This window comes from Mixophyes fleayi, chromosome 5, assembly GCF_038048845.1.
Source record: "Mixophyes fleayi isolate aMixFle1 chromosome 5, aMixFle1.hap1, whole genome shotgun sequence".
NCBI classification, from domain to species: domain Eukaryota; kingdom Metazoa; phylum Chordata; class Amphibia; order Anura; family Limnodynastidae; genus Mixophyes; species Mixophyes fleayi.
This window is the reverse complement of record NC_134406.1, coordinates 28495431-28513235: the sequence shown is the minus strand read 5'-3', so window position 1 is coordinate 28513235 and position 17805 is coordinate 28495431. Positions and strand designations below refer to the sequence as shown.

The 17805-nt window shown below is 42.1% G+C and overlaps 1 protein-coding gene across 2 annotated transcripts in view; it reads right to left on the bottom strand.

The window, feature by feature from the left end:
- Positions 1-17805, bottom strand: part of CACNB2 (calcium voltage-gated channel auxiliary subunit beta 2) — a 243637-nt gene that overhangs the window by 200660 nt on the left and 25172 nt on the right. The window lies entirely within an intron of this gene.

Genomic DNA, 17805 nt, shown 5'->3' with positions numbered 1-17805 from the left:
TTGTTTTTCTAGACTATGTTTTGTTTTCTCTAGACTAAGCTCAATTTCTGATTTCCTTAACACTCCTTCCCCCCTCTCAGATCTCCACCTTAGCAGCTACAAGTTCTCCGCCAGTACTTTAACCTCTCTGCTGTCAAACGCTAACAAGTCTCCTCATACCTGCAGAAATCCTAACTCTATTCATTTTCGATGGCTTTCTATCTCTCTTAAACACCTTCTCTCCTCAAGTTCTACATTATCTTCTCCTGATGTGGCAGTACCAAATTTTCATCAAATCCTAGCAACAGCCCTCGATCAAGTAGTCTTTAAACTTTATGCTGACTTCGTCGACAGCCGTGGCGCTCTAAAATAACATGACATCTTAAAAATCTTTCTCAAAAAGCAGAAATTCACTGGCGTAAATCTCGCACTTCTTATGATTTCCTCATATATACTGCTGTATACCACTCCTATCAAAATGCTGTGCCATATAAACATACTTCAAATCTCTCATCTATGCTCAGACTTCTAACGCCAAATGCCTTTTTAATACATTTAAATCTCTTATCAATCCTCCCACTACTATCAGTGCCCAAGGTCTCACTTCCTACTTCATGACATGGTATCCTCTATCTCGACAAACCAGCAGCTCAGTTCCTTCCTTGCAGTCTCCGGAACACTCTATTTTATCATACAACTGAAGATTAAGAATCTTTTCTTATCTTTCTACTCTACTACCAGTCCTCTTGATCACAAATTAGTTGATCCCTGTCTCCTGTACTCATCCCAACATTAACTAAAATATCTTACCGTCATTATTTAAGCATGCAATGATTACTACTATTCTGAAAAATTAAAACTCTGAACCAAACTCTCAAATTACTGTCCCATCTCGCAACTCTCATGCCTCTCCAAGCTTCTTGAGAAAATTGCCTACACTCGTCTCACACACTTTCTTTCCTCACACAACATATTGGACCCTCTTCAGTCAGGCTTTCATTCCCAACATTGCACTGTGACTGCCCTGACTAAGGTTGTCAATCATTTCATGACTGCTACATTTAAAGGCCATTAATGGCTTCTAATTCTCCTGGGTCTCTCTGCTGTATTTGGCACTGTTGACTATTTTCTTCTCATACACTGTTGCTCTCATCCTATTCATCTAATTACTCTCTCAGTGTTCGTTTAGCTGGATTCACCACCTCCACTCCGCTTCCTTTATGAGTTGGAGTACCACAGGACTCAGTCCTAGCACCTCTGCTCTCCTCTATCATTGGCAAACTGGGGGGGGGGGGGTTCCTAGTGCCTGGAAACCCCCTCCAAGCCTGGTGCAATATATAATTGAGGTGGCTGGATCCTGCTCCCGCTTCACATGGCTCTGCTTGAAAAGGGAGATCTGCGTGCACCTAACAGTAGTCCACGCAGCATTGCCCATGTATATTATGGGGATAGGAAGACTTGGAGAGCAGCCAAGCACTGTCTAAAATTATAGCCACACCCCCATGCATGCTGGTCATGCCCACTGGCGGCGTGGTGTGGAAACCCCCTGCTACAAATCCTGCGTTTGCCCCTGTCTATCTATACCACTTCTCTTGGAAAACTAATAAGCTCCTTTGGATTTTAGTATCATCTCTATGAGGATGATACCTAAATTTATCTATCCTCTCCGGATGTCTCACCATCTTTGTCAGCTCATTGTCTATCTTCCATGTCATCTAGGATGTCTTCTCACCTCCACAAACTCAATTTTTCAAAACCAGAGCTACTGTAATATTCCCATCAGCCAACCGAAGTTACCTACCTGACATTTCAGTTTCTGCTGACAGTGCAAAAACTTTAATTCATACACCCATCATCTCACATGGACTATTGCAACACCATCCTTACTCGTCTTCCATGAACCAGACTCTCACACCTACAATCTATTTTGCTAGATTGAGGCTAAATTGATTTCCTTTGCAAATCGTTCTTCCACAGCTGCTGCTCTGTCAGTCTCTACATTGGTTGTTGTTTACTGAATCCAGTATAAAATCCTTCTACTAACATACAAGGCCTCAACAAAACTGCGCCAACTTATATCTATTCACTTGTCTCAAATTATCTTCTAACTCGACACCTCCGTTCCGCACAAGATCTGCGTCTCTCGTTCACACTCATTATCTGCTCACATTCCAGTCTTTCAGCTTCCCATTCATCACTGCATTGTGGAGGTGGCAGCACCTGTTCTGTTGGGATTCTGTGAGATCTCTCAACCACAAAAGAAAGACTTCAGTGACAAATATTGTCACCAAAAAAGAGTCTCTAGGTATTCCTCAGGATTTCTCCCTCCATGGCTTTAGAGTGTCCCCACCAATAGAATATTGTTTCTATGCAACCTGTTTCTGGGTCATCCAATTTATTATGGTATGGAGTGGGGGTTCCTTTTATATCAGCTGCCAGCTTATGATTTTTGTCTTCTAGAAAACTGACCCGTGTTCCCCCTTTTATTGCTCGGCTTTTCAGGGTTTGACCTGTCTGTGATAAATCCTCTTAGAGCTGCTCAATTTATCAGTAAGAGTTAACTGACAATTACTTAAAGTAAGTCAACCAACTGTGGCTCATTATAGGCGATCTCACCTTGTGCTTTAAATGCTGTGGCCGCTGTCAATTTGGAGGCGACAAGTGGCTGGCACACTATAGGCCTCAGAAGCTTCTCCATCCTGGCAGTCGCTTCCATATGTTTTTTGGACTCCATCTGCAGGGTCAAGGGCTTCAGACAGGTGTGAGTGTGGACAATGCCTGACCTCTATATGACTGTATAATAATGAAATTTGCTGGCCACAGTGGTGGATCTTCTCCCTCATGCAGCCGTAGACGTTAGCCCGGAGAAGCGTATTTCTAGAGGCACTTTACCCCTTGTTATCTTATAATAATGTCCAGTCACAGCCATATGCACAGTCCCAATGGTTGGATGACTGAAGCACATGGGAACATTCGGCTACGGATGGGAAGTGTGTACTGAGGGGGGCACTTGACTGGACTCGTAATTTTTTAAAATTTAGAAACTGTAAAACCAGGGCTGACAGGTATAGAAAATTAGATAAGAACATGATAGATTGTCTACTAGCCCTTACAGAAACCTACCTCAAACAAGAAATCCTATACAAAGACAACACAGACTTCCTCAATAAATTCAACAGCAGCAAACCACTTCGGACTAATGCTCTGCTGATTACAATAGATGTGTATGCTTAATATAGTAACATCACTGACAAAGGACATATAGATTCCTGCGTTCTGCAGATTCCTGACATCTTCACTGAATCATAAATACTGTACAGCGCATCTAGTGTGACCAAAGCTTTCCATTTATACTCACGCACATTCAATAAAAAATAAAAGTGTTTTATGTTAGATCACTCAGGAAAAGGTCAATTGGTTTCCGCTGAAACTAAAACTCCATAAATGAGAAGACAGTGTAATCATGTGGATAAATCTTCCATATTTTACGCAACACTCCACAGGGTGTCTAAGTAATGGTTTCCTTACCCAGTTGGTCTTATATGATCTATATTGGGTGCCCGGGACATTGGAAGACATCTTCAAAGTCACTAGAGGCTGAAAACTTTATTCAAACCAGGGTTTCCATCAAGTCTCTCAATACCATTATAACATGGTTCTTTTGAAGTGTCTCTGACACCTACATACAGGTCAGATTGTGGGCTGATGGAATATTCAGGAATACTCAGTATGCAGTTTACTAATCCAATAGAAACTAGACACATCACTAAGGCATGAGCATCAGCAATGCACAATCAATAATTGTTGAACAGTATGCAACAGCAAATACCAGAATTTACTGCAACTGCCACCAATGGAATGGAACAGATATAAGAGCTTGACCAGGGCAAGTTATACTGGGTGTTACTCTCAATAATCCATGTGCGCTTAGCACTGGTGGCACTGCTCTTATGTGTGAGTGTGTCAGTGTGGGAGGAGCTACTGTCTATAGTCAATGTGCGCTTAGCACTGGTGGCATTGCTCTCATGTGTGAGTGTGTGTGTGTGGGAGGAGCTACTGTCTATAGTCAATGTGTTCTTAGCACTGGTGGCATTGCTCTCATGTGTGGGTGTGTGTGTGTGTGTGTGTGTGTGGGAGGAGCTACTGTCTATAGTCAATGTGCGCTTAGCACTGGTGGCACTGCTCTTATGTGTGAGTGTGTGTGTGTGGGAGGAGCTACTGTCTATAGTCAATGTGCGCTTAGCACTGGTGGCATTGCTCTCATGTGTGGGTGTGTATGTGTGGGAGGAGCTACTATCTATAGTCAATGTGTTCTTAGCACTGGTGGCATTGCTCTCATGTGTGAGTGTGTGTGTGTGTGTGTGGGAGGAGCTACTGTCTATAGTCAATATACCCATAGCACTGGTGGCATTGCTCTCATGTGTGAGTGTGTATGTGGGAGCTGCTACTGTCCATAAGCCGCCTAGCGGTTTATACTCTTTAGCTTTTACATTATTTCACTTACCAAGAGTCATCTTACCTCCATAAAATGAAGACAGAAGACACTTGTTTGGCAAATGAAAGGTTACAAATTTTATTGAAAATTAAATTGAATTGAAGTAGTGGCAAACAAAAGCAAGACTAAATCAGCCTTCAGCCATATCCACAAACCATTAAATTATTGAAATAAAATATTGGGACACTTCTAAGTGGTGGAGCCCAACTATACCCCATCCCTAGCTGAGGCCCTCCTGACCAGGCAGTGCCCCATAACTCCCAGAAGGGTAGTATAACAACAACTTGAGCCTCCATGTTAAGAGAGACCAACCGCCACCCAAATGTGTCATTATGGCTGCTGATTGGACTGCTTTCTGCCAACTAGACCTCTATAAGCAGCGTAGAGACAAACAAAGGGCCTTGTGGGCGGGAACTCTCCCTTATATGCCCTTACACTCTATACCCATTAGTTAATAACTCAGAGCCATAATGCTAAGTTAACTCTTGCTAAGCTCAATTCTTTCTCTTCAGTATTTAGCAACATTGGCGTTTATGTTACTTTGGGCCAAATCCTTGCGTCTGTTATCCTAGTCATGTATGGGTTAGCAGTGGTGACTGCTCTTATGTATGAGTGTGTGTGGGGGCGTGCTACTATCTGTAGTCAATGTTCAGTTAGCACTTGTAGTACTCCTATGTGTGTGTGTGTGTGTGTGCAGGGGTGCTACTGTCTATGTGTGGTTACCCCTGGTAGCACTACTCATATGTGTGTGCATATGTGTGTGTATATGGGGGGGGGGGCTACTGTGTATAATCTTTGTGAGGATGACACAATTAGCCAATTTGCAGTGGGCACTGCTGTTATAAGCAATCAACTGAAGTTTGATGTAGCATACTTATCTGCATTTTACAGCTTGCAGGGGTTAATGCTTCCAGTGCTATATATTGTTAAACCCAGGCAATTAACAGTACTGCGCTCCATTTAAAATTCTAGTAAGGAGGCTTTAAATAATTAATATAAATCAAAAGCATGTATTGTTTCCTAATGTGATACACGGCAAGATTTATTTGTATATCATTTTACCCAACCTGTTTATATGGTACCATCCCTTTAAAGCTGACTGAGCAGGCTGAGGCTGCAGAAAGAGAGTGTTGGAGCACTGTTCCTTATCAGGTGTTTAATTCTATTTACACATTAAGTAAATGCACTCTGTTCTGTAAGATCATCAGATCTGTTCCCCAAACCAAACTATCATTCAAGTCATCCGCCATTGCACACTGTCAACAACTCATTTCACAATATCCTGGAAGAGCTTCCCAGCCATCCTAAAAAGGCAGAAACATGTTGCTTAGAACAAATTACGCACTTTCATTTTGCTATTTAAAGTCCTTTTAACTTGTCAAGGTAGAACATTTTTGAATTACTCAATAAAGATAGTTATCATTTTAATGGCTTGTTATTGTAGTTTATGCTTTCATGAAACAGATAAGAACTGGATGACTCAGAAACAAATGACAGAAGAGGGTAGCTCTCAGACTTGTTCTCAAGTGGACACAATGGTTTAAAAGTACTGACATTTAAAGCTCTGGGGGACCAGGGGGAGAGGGATGGTGTAACCCATAGGAACCGACTATATCGTCTCCTGCTTTTCTGTGTGCACCTGATTTATTTGCCAAACAGATCATTAGAGTGTTCACAGTGCAGAGCGTATGGGACAAGTATGCTGATCATGTTGGTGGCAGTGGCCTGTCCTCTTACAATACTGTGCAAATGTTTTAGACAGGTGTGAAAAAAATGCTGCAAAGTAAGAATTATTTAAAAAATAGAATTGTTCAGGGTCGGACTGGCCCACCAGGGAGCCGGCGTATCCCCCGATGGGCCTCGACGCCTGATGGCTCCCCTCTTCGTTGGTGGGGGGAGCGTGAACTTCAAAAAAAGAAAAAATAATAATAATAATAATACTCACGTGATCGCGGTGCCGGCACCCCTCTTCCCTCCTCTCTGCTCCGTTTGCACTGAATGTCGGGCGTGACTTCGTCATGCCTGGCATTCAGTGAGAAGCGGCGAGGAGCAAAGAAGAAAGAAGACAGAAGAAGAGAAGAGAAGAGAAGAAAAGAAAGAAGCCAATAAGAAGGTAAGAAAAGGAGCGGAGGCATGGGGAAGAAGGCAGGATGGTGCATAGTGATGAAGGGAGGGGGGGAGCAGCATGACACAGAGTGTTGAAACGGGGGGATAACAGCATGGCACAGAGTGATGAAAGGGGGGGAAGCAGCATGGCACAAAGTGATGAAGGGAAGGGAGCAGCATGACACAGAGTGATGAAGGGGGGGAGCAGCATGACACAGAGTGTTGAAACGGGGGGATAGCAGCATGACACAGAGTGATGAAGGGGGGAAGCAGCATGACACAGAGTGTTGCAACGGGGGGATAGCAGCATGGCACAGAGTGATGAAAGGGGGGGAAGCAGCATGGCACAGAGTGATGAAAGGGGGGGAAGCAGCATGACACAGAGTGATGAAAGGGGGGGAGCAGCATGGCACAGGTTGATGAAGGGGGGCCAGGAGAAGGGGGGGAGCAAACGAAGCATGGCACAGGGTGATGAAGGGTGGCCAGGAGGAGGGAGGGGGGCAAAAGCAGCATGGCACAGGGTGATGAAGGGTGGCCAGGAGGAGGGAGGGGGGCAAAAGCAGCATGGCACAGGGTGATGAAGGGGGGGCAGGAGAAGGGGGAGCAAAAGCAGCATGGCACAGGGTGATAAAGGGGGGCAGGTGAAGGGGGCAACAAAAGCAACATGGAGGGCGCAGTGTGATCATAAGGTGGCACAGTATGGTGATGAAGGGGCACAGTAATATGTGTGTGATGGCACAGGGGGCTTGTGGCAATGTAGTGTGTGTGTGAGGTACGTGGTGGCTAATTAATGGGTGCTATTTTGTTTGTAGGGTGATGGTGGGGCAATTTCATTTTATAGTGGGGACTATTAATTTGAGATGGGGTGGTTTGGGGGCTATTAATTGAATGTAGAGCTGAGTTTGAGGAGCATGAGATCTATTTATTAAATGTAAATAGGAATTATTTAATGGCAGTGAAGGTTGCGGGAAATAGGTATATTTATACCTATCTAATATTTATTATACGTAAATGCTATTAATTTATTGCTGGGGCTGTTTGAAGGGAGGGAGATAGGTTTATTTATTAAATGAGAATACTATTACTTTAATGTTGGGGATCCAGACAAGCCGCAACTAAAGAAACCAGCAGCCACAGGTGGTGAAAGTGACAAGAACAGGTAGGAGAGAGCAGGACAGTCTGTCAAATGTTCTGATTCTAGTGGGACAATCCCGATTTTTGGTGACTGTTCTGCCCAATCTAAGGGGCAGGTCAAGACTGTGTATTCTTTATAAACTCACTATGGTGTTAGCAGTCCTTCGTGGGCTTACCACACCCGGGTTTGGTTACGCCTCTCTAATGACTGACCACACCCCCTCTGGTGGGCCCTTCATGCCCCAGTCCAACACTAGAAGTGTTAATAGTTTATTTTTTTTACCAATTAACAATGCAAAGTGAATGAACAGAAGAGAAATCTAAATCAAATCAATAATTTCTGTGACCACCATTTGCCTTCAAAACAGCATCAATGTATCAATTCTTCTAGGTACACTTGCACACAGTTTTTGAAGGAGGTAGGGAGGTTGTTCCAAACATCTTGAAGAACTAACCACAGATCTTCTGTGGATGTAGGCTTTCTCAAATCCTTCTGCCTCTTCATGTAATCGCAGACAGACTTGTTGATGATGAGATCAGGGCTCCTTGGGGACCATATCATCACTTCATTTGGAGTCACTCAGATGCCTCTCTGATGGTATTGCATGATGGATAAGTACCTGTCTGTATTTATCAGCACTGAGGACCCCATTAATCCTGATTAAATCCCCAACTCCATTTTCTGAAATGCAGCCCCAGACATGCAAGCAACCTCCACCAGGCTTCACTATTGTCTGCAGACACTCGTTATTGTACCGCCCCACCAGCCCTTTGACTTCTGTTATAGCCAAAATATTTCAAATTTTTACTCCTGGTTCCTATGTTTTAGTGCATAGTTGAGTCGCTTGGCCTTATTTCCACATAGAAGGTTGGCTTTTTTTCCATGAAGACCACCATGAAGACTGCAATTCTTCCATGAAGACCACTTCTGGCCAGACCTCTCCGAATAGTAGATGGGTATACCTGGGTCCCACTGTTTTTTTTCCAGTTCTGAGCCGTAGGGTTGTGCAAGTGCACCTAGAAGAATTGATGCATTGATGCTCTTTTAAGGGCAAAGGGTGGTCACACCAATATTGATTTGATTTAGAGTTCTCTTCTGTTAATTCACTTTGCATTTGGTTAATTGATAAAAATAATCTATTAACACTTCCATTTTTTAAAGCATTCTTAGTTTGCAGTATTTTTTTCACACCTGCCTAAATCTTTTGCACAGTACTGTATGTGATTATATTAGTTAGGGCTGCATGTGTCATGATGTCAGAAGGGGAACTGAGGTAAGCAGAAAACCACAGACTGAGAGTTAGCCAGTAGAAAGAGTAGGGTTCCCAAAAGCACAGAGTCTAATCTCCAGGGACTGTCCCAAGTTCTAGAGATGTGTCCATGGATATGTCCCTATTTTTCAATAATATATAACAGGGCGTACACTATTTTATTTATTTATATCTTTTATATATCACACACTGGACCAGTAACACCGTAGATTGGAAGCATGCAATTATTTCTTACACACTGTCACAACCAGCACCCGAGCCTGCATGAAGGTTTAATCAAAAACAACCACATGGCCTGTCTAAAATTATTAAATCCGTATTTGTGCCACACACTAGCTTCGCCTTACCAATTATACCACCACCAAGGTTTATTGTGAAGAGCTGACACTCTTACTCAGGAAGCCTTCGGTTCTTCCTTAAAACTAAGTTATCACAATTTACTTTAATCAGAGTTATCATAAACCAAAATGATAAGTTAACCCTTTACAGTGCAGCGCCGCTTGAAATTTAATCGCGGAAGAGGCTGAACACGCGGGTGTTGAAGAACCCGCATAATTGATACATTTACCCCCTGATCTTATTAAGTGTCATTTAATGTGGAAAATAAATCAACAATGCTTAAGATAAAACAATTAAAAATGACATACCAACATATAATGCTGTAGTTTCTTGTAAAATAAAAAGGATAAAGCACAGAATTGATAGACTCATGTATGATCAAGTGTCTGTTGCAGGGAGAAGCAGAAAAAAGGGACACTTCAATATAACATTGCCTCCCCAAAAGTGAATAATTCTTAGAGTTACAGGGCAGGATTAAAACTGCTGTAGGGCCCACAGCCCCCCTTCATGTGAAGTCAGATCTAAAAGGTCTGTGTAAATGCAAATTAGGATTTTATGACTCCTGTTTAAGACACCTTTCAAGTCAGGTTTTATTTATCCTGTCCTAACTTCTCACCAGAATGGCTTACAAATATGATTTTACTTCAACACAACAGGTCATAAGTTTCCCTTCATCTGCAAACCACACATGTCTCCGATAAGAATAATATTGGAGAAAATCTGAAATGATATTATCCTGTGTCCTTATTTCGCTAGTTCGCCACTAACACTTAACTCAGCTGCCTGGCTCAGCAGTCGAGATGTCTGAGTTTGTTGAATATCACTAACCTTAAAGAGATATTTCAAAGGCTTCAACTTTTGCGACCCGTTCCATAAATTGATACAGGACCCTCCTCTGTAACTATAAAACTGGGCTCTTATCTCATACTTGCCAACCTTTTAAGAGGTCTTTCCTGGAGATCCCAGGCAGGGGGCATGGTTGGGGGGTGGGATGCAGTGAATCGGGTCATTTTGGACCCGCCCCCGCGTCAAAATGCCGTTTTTGTTGCGGGCCAAAATGACGCGATTCACCGTGAAACACGTCATTTTGACAGCAAGAGGCCATTTGCGGGATATTTGCCTGCTCTCCCGGGAGATCTACCCGAATTTCGGCAGTCTCCCGGACATTCCGGGAGGGTTGGCAAAGATGTCTTATCTACAAACACCCCCTGGGAAGAACAGAGAAGTTTAACATAATCAAAGGGACATATTAATTAGATTCAGTTTTAAGGTTTTAAACCCTGGTTGTTCACAGCTCCCCTGAGACATGTCAAGCTATTACTAAGAATTAATTTACAAACACATATTTGCAGTTTTACATGCCTAGAAATTAGCTTGCATATGACACACACTATAAACAATTATAGGTGAGTTCCCTATATCAAAACACGTTTCACATTAGTTTGAACGTTACACACCATACTGGGAGGTTTCAGTTTTGGGGGTCCATCTGCACAATAATTAGATTCACTTTTAATCTATATCAGGAGCTTTTACCATAACTTGCAGTGTTCATAGGATCATCTGCATGTTGGCTTCTCTATAAGACATTAGAATACTTCAATCCCCATACTTCAGTGCTGCTCACATTCTCTTTTTTCAGCAATCTCTGCTACAGTAGCTCTTCTGTGAGATGGAGCACAGGGGCTAGACTTTGCTCCAACACGTATCAGTGAGCCTTGGAGCACTTTTGCGTAGGTACTAACCACTGCATACCGGGAACAACCCAGAAGACCTGCCATGTTGGAGATGCTCTGACCCAGTAGTCTAGCCATCACGATTTGGCCCTTGTCAAAGTCGCTCAGATCCTTACGTTTGCCCATTTTTCCTGCTTCCAACACATCCACTTCAAGAACTGATGTTCATTTGCTGCCTAATATATCTCCCCCTTTGACAAGTGCCATTGTAAAGAGATAATCAATGTAATTCGTGTCACTTGTCAGTGGTTTTAATGTTGTGACTGATCGGTGTATAAATAAACATAAATACACATTTACAAACATGCTGGTCTACATCTTCCTGTTTTCTCCATACTCTTTGTCTCATCAACTGTCTCTGTTCTGAAATTGTCACTGCCTTTCTCTTGTTCTACTGTTTTCTTTAGAGGTTGCTTCTCACTATTTCCTATTTTGACTCTTGACAATTAATTCCATGCCCAGATTGTCCTCTGACCACATCTATTCCCTTCTCAGACTGCCCTCTGACTACATCCATCCCCCTTCCCAAACCTCTCTCAGACTGCCCTCTGACCACATCTATCTCTCTCTCAGGCTTCACTCAGACTGCACTCTATTCACATCTATAACTTTCTCAGACCTCTCTCAGACTACCCTCTGACTGCATCTATCCCCTTCTCAGACCACTCAGACTTCCTTCTGACCGTATTGATCCCCTTTTCAGGCCTCTCTCAGACTGCCCTCTGACCACATATATCCCCTTCTCAGACATCTCTCAGAGAGTCTTCTGAGCACATCTATCCCCTTTTCAGATCTCTATCAAACTGCCCTCTGACCACATCTATCCCCTTCCCAGACCTCTCTCAGACTGCCTTCTCACTGCTATCCTCTTTTCAGACCTCTCTCAGACTACCCTCTGACTGCATCAATCCCCTTCTCAGACCACTCAGACTGCCCTCTGACCACATCTATCCCCTTCTCAGACCTCTCTCAGACTACCCTCTGACCACATCTATCCCCTTCTCAGACTGCCCTCTGACCACATCTATCCCCTTCTCAGACTGCCCTCTGACCATATATATCCTTTTCTCAGATCTCTCTCAGACTGCTCTCTGACGACATGTAACCCCTTCTCAAACCTCTCTCGGACTGCCCTCTGACTACATCTATCCCCTTCTCAAACCTCTCTCGGACTGCCCTCTGACTACATCTATCCCCTTCTCAAACCTCTCTCAGACTGCCCTCTGATCACATCTATCCCCTTCTCAAACCTCTCTCAGACTACCCTCTGACCACATCTATCCCCTTCTCAAACCTCTCTCAGACTGCCCTCTGACCACATCTATCCCCTTCTCAGACTGCCCTCTGACCACATCTATCCCCTTCTCAGAACTCTCTTAGACTGCTCTCTGACATTATGACAGGCTTTCAAAAACCGGTCATTGTCAGCTGTCATTGACAGCTTGAACGTTCTCTGTTCATGCTGCTAGACAGTGTTTACACTTATGTACGCACACACCTTTCAGCTAGGGACCACAAGACCACACAGGCACACCAGCCAATTGTCTGTCCGTACAAGAACAATTATTTACTATAAAATTGTTCTTAGTTGACTCGGAAACAGCCATTACTCTCATATGAATAGTTCCCTATCTATGCAATAGCGACAATTAGTCTATGTTCACTCATACACTCTACATACAGCTATGTCCAGCATATACATTTTCCTGTGCTAGACACAATTATGGAAAGATAATTTTTGAGGTTACAGTCCATTAAGGTATAGTCATCATCTACACAACCTTAAGGGGAAGCTTTATGTGGACTGAACCAATATTCATGAGACTGCAGCCAATCAATTCTCTAGGAACCAGTGACATCACAGAGACATGTGCCATTTCTTGAATACTGCTTCAAACCACAAAACGGTACTTGCATGACTAATATTTCTCTAGACACATTACAATTTTAGAGCAATCATTTGAATCACAGCCACATGACCATTAAATGGAATAGATGAATGTTAATGGAAAATAATTGCCAGTAAATGGCCAATATAATATGCAGTGTGCACTAGACATTAGTTTTCGCTGTTTTGAGTAAAATTCAGGAAATAAGAGCTATTAGACCATACATAAGTAAAGCATATTGCCTGTTTCCCTGTGTTTGCCAATTTAACTGTCTAATTACCAAGACTGTGTATAATTTGATGCACAATTTGCCTACTCTTTATTCCTTTTTGGGTTATCTCTAAAACATCTTTCCCCCCTTGTGTATTAATTGCCCCTTCAGTCTATTACCCCTTGTCTCCTGCCTGCCCCTTCAGTCTGTCACCCCCTGTCTCCTGCCTGCCCTTCAGTCTGTCACCCCTTGTCTCCTGCTTGCCCCTTCAGTCCATCACCCCTTGTCTCTTGCTTGCCTCTTCAGTCTGTCACCCCCTGTCTCGTGCCTGCCCCTTCAGTCTGTCACCCCTTGTCTCCTGCCTGCCCCTTCAGTCCATCACCCCTTGTCTCCTGCCTGTCCCTTCAGTCCATCAACCCTTGTCTCTTGTCTGCCCTTTCAGTCTGTCACCCCTTGTCTCCTGCCTGCCCCTTCAGTCTGTCACCCCTTGTCTCTTGTCTGCCCCTTCAGTCTATCACCCCTTTTCTCCTGCCTGCCCCTTCAGTCCATCACCCCTTGTCTCCTGCCTGCTGCTTCAGTCTGTCACCCCTTGTCTCCTGCCTGCCCCTTCAGTCTATCACCCCTTTTCTCCTGCCTGCCCCTTCAGTCCATCACCCCTTGTCTCCTGCCTGCCCCTTCAGTCCAACACCCCTTGTCTCCTGCCTGCCCCTTCAGTCCATCACCCCTTGTCTCCTGCCTGCCCCTTCAGTCCAACACCCCTTGTCTCCTGCCTGCCCCTTCAGTCCAACACCCCTTACCACTACTGCAATGCTATCTTCAAGAAATGCTGAGGGTACTTGGATCATATTAGAAAACTGACTTTTTACTGATAAAATATTCTGACCATATTGGCACACACATAGTACTACAAATAAAAAGTCATATCCCTATTCTGAAATATAAGATAGATATACAGTTGAATATATGTATTTTTACTGCAAGAAACAGTTTGAATACCAACCTAGGTCAAGTGCAATCTGTACTGTAGCCCTCTTACAGTTTTACAATGACCACAGGATACATGGGAAATAGAAGGGTTTTTAATTGTGAAAAAAATATTAAATAACATCCTCCCGAAATAGAATTCCTGCCTGCCTGATGTTTCCCCAGATCCCAGTTTAGTATCACTATGACAAACTGCTCAGGGAAATACAGAAGAAGAAAATGCCAAAATATAAACTGGTTCTCCATATTTAATTATACAACTGGAAGAACGGAACAGATGATGGTGGGATGAAATCATTCTAAAAATATCCCTGTTATGTGAAAAGGAAAGAAAACAATAGTAAGAGTGGTCTGAAAGAGGAACTATCACAAATCTCTATCTGAACAGTGTTGTTAGAATCATTAAATATAAATATAACAGTGATCAGAAGATAATCTACCTGCGTGCTATCTCCAACAAACTGCAATACAGGAAGTAGACAACCAGTATATATTATGATTATTATTATTATCAAATTCATTCTTCATATAGAATCAACAAATTATGCAGCAATTATTGGGTAATGTTTAAGTTTACAGTTTAAATTTTGCACACAACCCACAACACCCCAAGGAAACCCAAACAAATATTTAATTGGTAACCAAACCAGCTTTGTGAAGGCAACTGGAGTGTGTTAACCCAATTGCTTTAAAACTTCACATTTTCATATAGCTACATACATTTATATTCATGGCTGATCCATCAGTTAAATGACGTCATCCACATTGTGGGCTTACATATAAGATTGCAACTTATCAATTCATCAGGAACTAATGACATCAATGAGGCATGAGGTAAAATGTGACTCATGCCTCAGCAAGATTACTAGTTCCCAGAGACCTGATAGATTGATTACTGGTACCGTCCAGACAATGGCTGCTTCCTTTGTCTGTAGGTGACAAGTACACTTTAATTACTTATCAAACGTTGTAGCAAAGTTTACCATAACTTTAAGCTGATGCACCAAGTATGTCCACATTGCATTCTGGACAAATTGGCTGTTCATTAGGATCAGGCAACTTGTTAATATTGGAAGGTTGCTAACTATAAGCATACCAGACACCACTGTTATAACCCTTAGGGTGATAATATCTTACAATATAATGGAAATAATCGGAGCAAGACTGACTATAAAGCAGATACACACTGAAGAAATTTCCGACCGACGAGTTATCTACAACAATTTCACTAACAACCGAAGGTCTGACCGGTTTAGCGTTTCATACGTACACACTGGCACGGTTTACCTTCAGATCTGTACTCTTCATCTGGTCCTCTAGTCGTTTAGAGAATCACAGCACAAAAGTCACTCATTCATTCATTTCCGGCATCGGCTGAAAAGACCATGACTCTGTAATCTCTATGGAGATCATGATCATGAGTGCATACACACTACGGGCTTGATTCATTAAGGATCTTAAATTAAGAAATATCTTATTTAAGTTTCCTGGACAAAACCATGTTACAATACAAGGGGTGCAAACTAGTTTTCTGTTTTCCACATAAGTTAAATACTGACTGTTTCTTCATGTAGCACACAAATATCAACTTTAAATTTCAGTGTACAAATAAGCTATCACGTATCTGTGTGCTACATGAAAAAACAGTCAGTATTTAACTTATGTGTAAAACAGAAAACTAATTTTCACCCCTTGCATTGTAACATGGTTTTGTCCAGGAGACTTAAATAAGATATTTCTTAATTTAAGATCCTTAATGAATCAGGCCCTACATGATTAGTCGGTGATTGGAACTAGGGGCCTGATTTATTAAGGATCTTAACTTGAGAAACTTCTTATTTCAGTTTCCTGGACAAAACCCTGTTACAATGCAAGGGGTGCAAATTAGTATTCTGTTTTGCACATAAGTTAAATACTGTCTATTTTTTCATGTAGCACACAAATACTTGATAGGTTATTTGTACACTGAAAATTAAAGTTGATATTTGTGTGCTACATGAAAAAACAGTCAGTATTTAACTTATGTGCAAAACAGAAAACTAATTTGCACCCCTTGCATTGTAACAGGGTTTTGTCCAGGAAACTGAAATAAGAAGTTTCTCAAGTTAAGATCCTTAATGAATCAGGCCCAAGATTATTAAACAGACCGGCCAACCAAATGTAACGACAATCGACACTTTGGAACGACTGTCGTTCATCGTGTAAGTATACACACTAACGCCATATGTGGCCGAGCGGTCGTTTATCGGGTGATTGGCCCAATAATCGGCTGAAAAACCTCCAGTGTATACCCAGCCTTATACTGCTCAGGATACATAATTATAAACAAAGTAACTTCCCTAAACAGACATAACCGACCACTAACCTAAAACATAAACATATAAACATAAAAGAAAATGTAGGTATATATAACACTACAAGAAACATTCACGTTATACCAGCATTTAAAAATACTTACTAAAGTAAATACTTATTAAATTTGCACATTCATAACTTCCAAAGAGTACTTCATGGGTATCCCTTGTGCTAGCAAAACACAATCATTCTATATTAATAAAGCATAAACGTATCAAACGTGTAAACCGTTTTCATGCAGTATACAAACAACAATCTTTAACAATCTAGTTTAAGTCTGTTGAGATACATTTTATACTCAGGAATCTAATTGTTATACTAGGCAAGAATCATAATAAATGTTCTGACTTGAGTATAACTGTAAATATAATTATTTATATTTAAGTATTAATTATATATCAGCCAGAATGCCACCAACAATGCAATGTAAACATGAATAAATATGATCAGCACTGTATGATATTATGCAACAATATACAATAAATAATATGTATGAACCGACTGCACCATCATCTATTAATTGTCCAAAGTCTCACTCATCTGTCATATAACAATGAGGGTGCTGATATCTATAACCCATTGGAAGGAATCTCTTTGCAGTAACACAGCAAGTCAGACAGGCCCTACAGAATAGCCCACCGATCCTCTTGTATATGATCCCCACATGATTCAAGCCTAGACTGGATAACAATACCACACGGCCTAACAGGCTTTATCTCAACAATAAAAAGAAGAATCTTATTATTCCATAAAATGTAAGTGGTAATCATCAAACAGTATATTACAGTTAATTACCATTATTGCAAATTTTGCTGAACTTTGCAAAGATTTGACCTCATTTCCGAAGCTCAAAGAGATAGCTGTGCAGCGCAAAATCACTTTTGGTAGTGCAGTGCGCCTCGATATCCACCAAAGAGCAGAGAGCACGCCTGCAGTGTGTGCAGAGAAGCAGAGGACTGCACCAGCGGACGGGGGGAGGCTGGCAGAGTGAGGGCATTCATGGCAAAGTGCGCAGTAAGCGTACCAGCACGCCTAGTTATACGGAGCAGGGCAAAGAGAATTAAATTCAAATTAATTTGGAGAAGTGATATTAAAATGAGATAAATGTGTTTAAAGAGAGCCTCTTTGTTCACTGAGCGGAGTGGCACAGGGCTATTTCCATTCCGCATAAGGACTTGGTTTGGTTTCTGCTCCAGTTCTGAGCTGGGGGAGGCTGGGTCTCATCCTGTACTTTTAATGAGATGTATCTTCGCCTTCCAGTTGCACTTCTGGCACATTTCTGCACGCACTTTGCCCAATGAGAATA